Genomic DNA, 7,188 nt, shown 5'->3' with positions numbered 1-7,188 from the left:
ACCTTTGGCTCTTTCAATTATATTTATAAAAAAATTTGCTTTGGCCTGTCTCAAACTTCTTGTAACTTTGTTCCGCATTGAAGTAAATCTCTGTCTATCCAGAGTTAGACCTGTTTTCAGGAACTGTTTTAGTAATTGATCTCTTGTTTTCATTAAATTCTTGCACTCTTTGTTTAACCAGGGCAAATTAGATGTTGTCTTTATTTTTTGTCGACCTCTAATGGAGTATGTTGATATAACATCCTTGACAATGTCAGTGAAGTGACTGCTGCAGAATTGTGGATCATCACTACACAATAAAGGCTCCCAGTTAACTGATGCTAATGCTTCTGCTACATTTTGTCACTGACTTTATATGTTCTACTTTTGCAGCTAAGACATTACATACATTACATTACATAGCATGAGCACATGCTTTTACCTGAATAAGATTAAGAAAGCAGAATTGGATAAGACTTTTGTCCAAAAAATCCCCTGTGAAGTGGCCATCATCCTGAAAAGTTTGAAATAAGTTCATCCAAAATTGTGCACTCTGTTTGCGTAGGGTAGCCCACCATTCTTCTATACGTTAGTTGGCAGTACTTCTTCCATAAAGGAAACTTTTCTCACCTGCAAAACTGTCTGTGTGGTTTCTCCGTAAAAATGTGCATTTTTTCGACACAACCATTTTCTGTATCTCTGTCAGCACGTATCCTCTCTGGACATCCATTGACCTATGAAACTGTTTTCAGAAAATAACTTGCAATCAATTTAGGGTCATTGTTTGTGGTTTAAGCCTCCATTCATAAAACATAGCCTCTAAAAAGATCTATGCAGCCACTGATAGCAATGCCATATGGTTTCAACTTGTCATATCCATCCATGTGCCAAAGTGCATTTGGCACTCTCCAGCTCGTCTCAGTTCCACACCTTGTGGGTCAACCAAGTTGATTATGCATCTTACAGTATCTTGTGACACAAATCCATGTTGAATTGCACGAAGATGCCCAAGTCTTTTAAAAATTCTCTTTAGAGTTTGAACACTTATAATTGTATTATGACTATGTGCTAAAGTTGCAAGTATTTCTTTGTTAATGAAAGAAAGTCTGAAATACTGTCTGATTAAGTCATCAGAATCTGACATTTCAGCCACTGTTTCTCTCACTTTGAGAGGTGAACTTTTTGCAGAAGTCCTAGTTTTCTTTTTGACACTGCTTTTGCAGAAACTGAAGAGGGTAATTCGGTCTCCGTAGGAGGGAATGTACAGTGGTCCGTTGTTTATCGGGGGAGTTATGTTCTAAAAATGACCCGCGATAAGTGAAATCCGCGATGTAGCCAACGTTTTGTTTTTTTTTTACAGTTATTACAAATGTTTTAAGGCTGTAAAACCCCTCACTACACACTTTATACACTTTTCTCAGATGGGCATGAACATTTTTACACTTTTCTCTCTTGTTTAAACACTCGCGAAGTTCAAACCTTGTAGAAAAATAAGTGCAGTATTATAGAATGTAACCAAAAGCACCCTCAGGTGACGACGTTCGTTGACATTGTTGTGTTTGTTGGGGAGAAAACTTACAAACATACAGTACAGCACTTCAGAGTCACACTGCTAGTGATCAAAGATTTATGTAAATTTGACAAGCTGAACGCATTCTGTACTGTGCAGGAGATATGGCATAAGGATCGATTGACAATGGTCTACTGGCAATCAGGACGCAGAACACAATGCGCTGTAAAAAAAAAAAAAAAAAAAGCATCCAAAATTGCACAAAAAAATCCGCGAAACAGCGAGGCCGCGAAAGGTGAACCGCGTTATAGCTAGGGACAACTGTAGCTTGCCAAAGTTGCGTCATCCATCAGTGCTATGATGTCAAATTCAACACATAAGAAGAAAGAAAAGACAGTCATTTTCTGCAACATTTATACTGCAAAGCAATATTAAGGTTAAGCCTCTTAGGTCACTACTAATGCCAGTAGCTTGTGTACATATCTCTGTACATTTTATACATATCTCTGTACATTTTTATTTGTACATACAGATTTCGGTTGCTTATGTATGTAGGACTACTTTGTGTCTTCCTTTTATATTTATAATCCTCTTGCTATAAGAGCGCTTACATAGCGTTTTCAGTGGGAGAAACGTTTCATCACTCATCCAAGTGACTTCTTCAGTCTCAGCTGACTGCAGGTTTCCCCAATCTAATTTGCATAATGACTGAAACCAGCCCACTGAAGGAACAATGGACTGGGAGGTCAGTTCCTTCGTCATAATTATGCAAATTCCCATGACCATTGATCAACAACCACTGATCAAGGCCCACTGATCAAAGACCACTGATCAATGACCATGAGTACCATTCACAGAGAGTTGCGGAATGGCTGAAATCACAACATTGTAAGATGGTGAAAGATGTACCCTTAGGCCCCCTCATCGATTCAGAGATGGTCTTTCCCTTTTCACGTAAATGGCCTCCTTGACTCCACGCTCAAACCAGGGTTCCTCCCTGTCCAGGATGCGTACATCCTGATCATTGAAAGAGTGTCCACTGGCCTGTAGGTGTAAATAGACTGCAGAGTCCTGGCCTGACAAGGTAGCTCTTCTGTGTTGTGCCATCCGCTTCGCCAGAGGTTGTTTGGTTTCCCCGATGTATAAATCCTGGCAATCCTCCTGGCACTTAACAGCGTACACTATGTTACTCTGTTTGTGTCGGGGGACCAGATCCTTGGGGTGGACCAGTTTTTTGCGCAGCGTGTTTTGGGGTTTAAAAGCCACAGAGACACAGTGTTTAGAAAAAATGCGTCTCAACTGTTCCAATACTCCTGACACATACGGGATCAATACAGGTTTTTGCTTAGGCAGCAGTTGTCCTTCTCTCCTGGATTGGCTTGAGGTTTCCTTTGGCGCCTTCCCACCTTTGACAAAAGTCCAGGTAGGATAACCAGATTTACTCAGGGCCTTCTTGATGTGATGTTCTTCTGCTTTCCTGGACGCTGTTTCTGTGGGGATGGTGTTCGCTCTGTGTTGTAGCATCCTGATGACACCCAGTTTATGCTCCAGTGGATGATGAGAGTCAAACCTTAAATACTGATCCGTATGCGTAGTGTTGAAAACCCAATTCTTTGATGTTAAGGCTGAAGGAAGAACAACACTCGGTGTTTTAATGCTCAATCAACAATGTCTTTATTCAATACAACTGTCTTTATTCCATACAAACACTTTGAGCAATACAAACGTCCGGACGGGAGATGTGCACGGGAGGAGGTCCTGCAGATCTCGAAGTGTCTGACAGTTAGACACTCTTATAGCCTCAACCCCCCACCCGAGTCATAAAACCTAAACATTCACATTCTTTCTCTCCCTCTTAGTGAGCTTCAGTTACGACTTTGGCTTCCTTTGCAGTATGTTTTGTTCTCCCTAATCAGAGAAATAAGGCCATGATTCTACACAAACTGTCATGGTCCTTGGTCATGTGACCCAGTATTTCTGAGTTCAATGTTATCCTGATATTTAATCTGTATTCTAGTGTTTTCTTCAGTTATCTAGATAAACTTGGTCATGCCTAGTTTACAGTTTTGTTTATGGTTTATCAGGTTCCCTTTGTGTGATCACCCCTGTGTCAAAGTTCCCCTGGTTGTTGCGGGTGTCTTATCTGTCATGTTTTGGGTCTGTGTTATTCCCATTGTCAGGTTTGTGTCAGGTCTACGTCTCCATGTTTCCTGTTTTGTTTTGAAAGAGTCCAGTGTTTTTTGTTCATTGTATTTAGTTTCACTTCTTCTATCCTGTCATTATGTTCATTGTTGTCAGCTGTTTTCCCATGTGATTCCACTTCCCTTGATCATTCCTTATGTGTATTTAGTCTGCGTGTTTCCGTTCAGTCAGTGCCAAGTCGTCTGTTATTGTCACCATTGTTATGGTCATAGTGTTTCATAGTGTACTCAGTGTTTATAGTTTTTTCATTGTGTTTTCACTGAGTGTCGTAGTCGTTTAGTTTGCTCAGTGTTTCTCAGTCTTCTTTTGTTTTCTTAAGTCATGTCTTGCTACCGCTTACAGCCGTATAAAGGCTTGCCTTTTTGTTACACCTGCAACCTCTCTCTCTGCGTCTGCTTTTGGGTCTAATAAACAAACACACCGGCGTACCCCGCCCTGACAGTACGACCTGGCTATGTCAGACCCAGCGGACTGTAAAGACGAGATAAGGGAGGAGCTGCAGCGGATCAGCTGGCTCATGACATGCATGTGCGGGTCCACGGACCCCAGAGTGGTGTCCACTAGGTTGGCGGCCACAGATGCCATCCTCCAGAAGGTACCGCAGCTCCGGCAGTTTCCCCAGCTTTTTGAGGCGTTCGACTCTCTGGCCCCCCTGAAGGAGGAGTTTCACGCCCATGCGCTGGCCCAGAGAGTGTTGGACGCCACCTCAGCATCCACTACTCTGCCCCGCCAAGAAGTGTCATCGCCGCTGCCTCTCGAGCCTGAGGTAGTCAGAGTCGGAATGCTGAGGCTTGCCACCGCTCCGCCGTCATCTCACAGTTTATCGGCTTCCTCGTCTCCGCGTCAGTCAAGCTGTACAGACCAGCGCATGGAGAGGGTGGAGGCCATAGATTTTGCCGACGATGAGCGACAGCTGGTGTTACAAGCTTTTTGGGAGGAAGAGCTCTGTTGGAAGCTCTGGTTCATTCCCGAGGAGGAGCTCTCACCAGCTGCGTTGGCTCGGACCAGCCACTCGCCCTCACCGCCCGGCTCGGATTTTTTTTACCTGCCTCGTTTTTGGCGAGGATGGGGGCTGAGGACGAGGAGTCCACTGTCATGTCACCCACTTCTCCAAGTGTGCCAGCTTCTCTTGTAGCCACTGTCAAGAGGAAGCGGCGTTCACGGCGACATTCCTCCACGCAGCAGCCGGAGGTTAGTTACAAACTTTCGCCTCACATTCTTCCTGAGTTTCTGGAATGTGAGAGTCATGAAAGGTCAGTAGATGCTCCTGAGATAAAGACGATTTCTACATGTTCTGGGGATTGGATAGTGACTCAGAGCTCCTCGCTAAAGCCTGTTGTTCTGCAGACCAGTGGGGAGGCAACACTTATCATTCCCTTAGGAAACAATGAAAATGTTGATCAAGAACTCATGTTTGGTGTGAAGGGTGGAGACATAACCTCTGGTCATAGGTTTTGTGATTTAAGTAATAACACCCTGCCTGTACCTGGTGATCAAATTGACTGTTCCTCAGATCATTAATTTGGTGACTCTAATACAGATTATGAATTTTGTAAGATTCAATTATTGGGTGAACTAGAGGAGAATAATTCGGAGCAAACTCTGAATGAAGTTCTCCCTCCTGTATTCAACAAGCACAATTCACCTGAGTTTTGTATTCCTGTTATGCTAAGTAAACGGACTCTATGGCAGAACACACAGAAACGCAGAAAATGCAGGAAGTGCTGTTTATTTACAGTGTCCAACTTATTTACACGGGATGGAATATGTACGCCGACAAATAAACGGAGGGAAACCAGAGAAGGGAGCTGACACGCATTCAGAGGGAAAGGGGTAACCCGCACACGCAGGGTGGATCTATGGAAAAAGGAAAAACGTAACTTTAGGAAAGGATGCCAAACGACCGGTAAGAAACGACAATAAACATGGGGAGAGTTGGAGAGCTCACTTGTCACACTGGCTGTACAGACTCGGGCGAGGATTCCCGGGAAGTAGAAGAAATGCTGAGATCTATCCCCGTAGAGATCCCGGAAATGCGGCTTCACAAACAGCTGACAGGTAAGCGGGTGATAGATCCAGCTGAGGATACAGGACAACAGGAAAGTAAACCAAATCCAAGACATAGGTTGGCCGTATGCACACCGCAGAGAATTAATAAACAAGTTACCACTCGGGGAGGTGGCAATACTCCGACACCAGACGTCTGTTGCGCCGCTCCTAAATAACGCTCCATCAAATGACGTCTGATGTACCGCCGGTGTGTCAGCATCCCGTGACACACCACCCCGCCTACCTGTGCTGAAAACAGAAGCAGACCCCGTGACACCACACCAGAGAAACCCCACCAATTCCTAATAGTACCCCCCCCTCAACGGGCGGCCCCCAGACGCCCTCTGGGCTTATCAGGATGCCTCCTGTAAAAGTCAGCAATAAGCTCAGGGTCCTCAATAAACGAACTTGGAATCCAGGACCGCTCCTCAGGCCCTGCACTCTCCCAGTCCACCAAGAACTGGAAACCCCGCCCCGGCGGCGACATCCAGTAGCTGCCGCACCGAATAGGTAGAAACGCCATCAATCACTCGGGCGGGCGGGGGGTCGGACGGGGCACAACGGGCTGCGAAAAACAGGTTTGAGCTGGGAAACATGGAAAGTGGGATGAATCTTCAAGGAGGCAGGCAGTCGCAATCTGACACACACAGGATTAATAATGCGTTGAATAGAAAAAGGGCCCAGAAAACGGGGTGCCAGCTTCCGAGACATGCACTTCAAAGGAACAGTTGCAGATGACAGCCACACCTTCTGTCCCACAGAGTATAGAGGCGCAGGAGACCGTCTCCGATCTGCCGTACAGCGAGCTCGCGTCACAGCCCGAAGCAACGCAGCCCTGGCCTGACGCCAAATCCGTCTACTGCGGCGAAGATGGTCCCGCACCGCCGGGACCGCAACCTCCCCCTCCTGAGAAGGAAACAGCAGGGGCTGATAACCCAACCAAACCTCAAACGGGGAGAAACCGGTGGCAGAAGAGGTGAGCGAGTTATGCGCATATTCCACCCAGGAGAGATGAGAGCTCCAGGAAGCAGGATTAGCCGAAACCACACAGCGGAGCGCAGATTCCAATTGTTGATTGGTCCTTTCAGTCTGTCCATTAGACTGCGGATGATAGCCCGAGGAGAGGCTCACCCCCACCCCCAAAGCCGCACAAAACCCCCTCCACACCCGCGACACGAACTGAGGACCCCTGTCAGATACAATGTCCCGGGGAATTCCATGCAGCCGAAAAACATGAACAACGAGCAAATGAGCAGTCTCAAGGGCGGAAGGGAGTTTAGGCAAGGGAACAAAATGGGCAGCCTTGGAGAACCTATCCACGATGGTAAGGATGACCGAGTGACCAGAGGAACGCGGCAGCCCCGTGACAAAGTCCAACGCGACATGCGACCACGGCCGACTGGGAACGGGCAGAGGAAGCAAAAGCCCAGAAGGCGCCTGGTGACAGC

General features: G+C 46.1%; 1 long non-coding RNA gene across 1 annotated transcript; it reads right to left on the bottom strand.

The window, feature by feature from the left end:
- Nucleotides 1-5,362: 5,362 nt before the first annotated feature.
- Nucleotides 5,363-6,064, bottom strand: LOC120433292. Its single transcript, XR_005608469.1, has 3 exons — nucleotides 5,859-6,064; nucleotides 5,640-5,770; nucleotides 5,363-5,548 (listed from the first exon to the last, which is right to left on the bottom strand). It is a non-coding gene; the product is annotated as an uncharacterized LOC120433292 (long non-coding RNA).
- Nucleotides 6,065-7,188: the final 1,124 nt, after the last annotated feature.

Source organism: Oreochromis aureus, linkage group 15 (genome assembly GCF_013358895.1).
Source record: "Oreochromis aureus strain Israel breed Guangdong linkage group 15, ZZ_aureus, whole genome shotgun sequence".
Classification (NCBI taxonomy): domain Eukaryota; kingdom Metazoa; phylum Chordata; class Actinopteri; order Cichliformes; family Cichlidae; genus Oreochromis; species Oreochromis aureus.
The sequence above is the reverse complement of the archived record's forward strand: the minus strand, read 5'-3'. Positions and strand labels throughout refer to the sequence as shown.